The sequence below is a fragment of the Neovison vison genome, chromosome 3 (genome assembly GCF_020171115.1).
Source record: "Neovison vison isolate M4711 chromosome 3, ASM_NN_V1, whole genome shotgun sequence".
NCBI classification, from domain to species: domain Eukaryota; kingdom Metazoa; phylum Chordata; class Mammalia; order Carnivora; family Mustelidae; genus Neogale; species Neogale vison.
Genome location: NC_058093.1, coordinates 11,223,152 through 11,225,275, shown reverse-complemented (window position 1 = coordinate 11,225,275; position 2,124 = coordinate 11,223,152). Strand labels below are relative to the sequence as shown.

The window sequence follows — 2,124 nt, the reverse complement described above, 5'->3', positions numbered from 1 at the left end:
TAATTATTTTGTACTTTCATTTTTATTATGCAAAATTATTCAGAATAAAACATGCATAGTCTAAAAAAAAAAAAAGGTAACATGCGGACAGTGTTGCAAAACTCCAGGTGGGAGCTGTGACTGTCATGTAAAAATGACATATGTAAAAGTTATAAAATATACAACTGAAGTGTTTGAAGGAGAAAGGTGTCATTTGGGGGAGATTTATTCTCAAAGTCATAAGAAAAAAAAGGGAAGTTATCCCACCTGTTCCTTCTAGAGGTTCTCATTGCATTGCCATGTTTAATGGCAATTTATGTGCTGTATTACAAACAATTTAAATAAAAAAAAAAAGACAAGCTCTTGCCTTCTGGAAAATAGACCAGTTAGAAAAATGATGCACAGTTGGAGAATTAAATATGTTCATTGAGTTGTTAGAACCACTTAAGTTCATAAACCACGATACAGGAAGACACATAAATGAGGCCCCACCTTTTATTTACACCAAATACATTAGCAATCTTCAAAAGTATATATATATTATTTTGGAGATAGAATTAGTGTAGAGTGACATGTATACATTTTTACATGTACAATCTGGTGACCTTTGACAAATGCATATAGCCAGCCATGGAACCTACGTTGCCACTATACCAGCAAGTGCCTTCATGTCTTTTTCCTGGTTATTCCTCTCCCTCATTCAGAGGCAACCACTTTTTTGATTTTTAAACTGTTGATTTTGTTTTGCCTAATATTAACTTTCATATAAATGAATTGTTTACTCTTGTATTCAGTTTCTTTTGCTCGCATATTGTCTGTTAGACTTATTCATGTTGTTGTGCCTACCAATATTTTTTTATTGGTGCATAGTGTTCTGCTGTATGAATATGCTAAAATTTGTCCGTTTCCCTCCTGATAGAATTTGAATTTCCAGTTTTTTTCCACTAAGGAATAAAGCTTCTATAAACATTCTTGTGCAAATATTTTTGTGGATATATGTTCTTTTTAATTTTTTGGTGAATATTGAGGGATGGAATTGCTAAGTCGAAGGACAGAGGTGTATTTAACTTTATAAGAATCTGCCAAACGTTTCTCAAAAGTGGGGGTCTCTTTTACACTGCAAGCTACCCATTTATTTTTATTGTTTTAAAATGGTATCGACTTCCCCTGGAGCAAAAAATACATTGTATGTTAATAAAAATAATTAAAGAATGGTATAGACTTCTGTATTTCCTAACAGAAAGTGGCCATTTGGGGAATTTAGATTAGGTATCAAAATCATTCTATATATACAAGGTATTTTTTAAGTATTGTCTGACTATCAACTGAGTTTATTTTATTCTGAAAAAGAAAAATGGAGTGTTTCTGATTTTTCTGGGGACCAGATATGGAACAAAATATTCTTAAAAATCTACATATTAAAAAGTACTTAAAACCCACTTAATAAGTAAGAAGAAAGTTCCGAACTATGGCTAATGTGGGGATGATTAAGCCTACGCATAATTTGAGTTCACAGTTCACACTATCCCTCTAAACTCTTTTTTTTTTCCCATATAGCATTGCATAACCATTTTTATTACATGTGTTTCTAGACACTTCCATAATTGCATTACAGAATGGCTATTCCATTCATTTCCAGGAAAAAGAAAACAAAACAAAACCAACAAGAATCTTCTCAAGTAGGGTGTCTGTGACATTCTTAAATCCGTTTTTATTACATGTGTTTTTAAAAATTCTTAAAATCTGGAATGCTGCTCCAGTTTGCATGTCATCCTTGTTCAGGGACCAGGATAATCTCCTTTATTCGTCCCAGTTTTAGTATATGTGCTGCTGATGGGAGCACCCTGCCCCCCAAACTTTCTGAACTCATGAAAGCCAATATATATTTGACAAACCACATTTAATTTTTTTCATCACGTTTCATGAATTTAAATATTTCTAACTTTTTCTACTGAATTCATAAAAATTTTGTTTTTTTTAGGAGTTAACATCCAAAAGAGCATAGACATTTCTGAAGTCTCTTTCCCTCTTTGAGAGAGGAAGTGTGCTTTAAATGAAGTTTAAAAGAAGTTTCATTCTGAAAGAACTTAAAATCAGTTCTATATTCATTATCTAGAAGACCCGGCAAAATCAACTATCTTGACC

The 2,124-nt window shown here is 32.3% G+C and overlaps 1 non-coding gene across 1 annotated transcript; it reads right to left on the bottom strand.

The window, feature by feature from the left end:
• Window positions 1-1,716: 1,716 nt before the first annotated feature.
• LOC122903845 lies at window positions 1,717-1,822 on the bottom strand. Its single transcript, XR_006384057.1, has one exon. It is a non-coding gene; the product is annotated as a U6 spliceosomal RNA (small nuclear RNA).
• Between the last annotated feature and the right edge of the window lie 302 nt (window positions 1,823-2,124).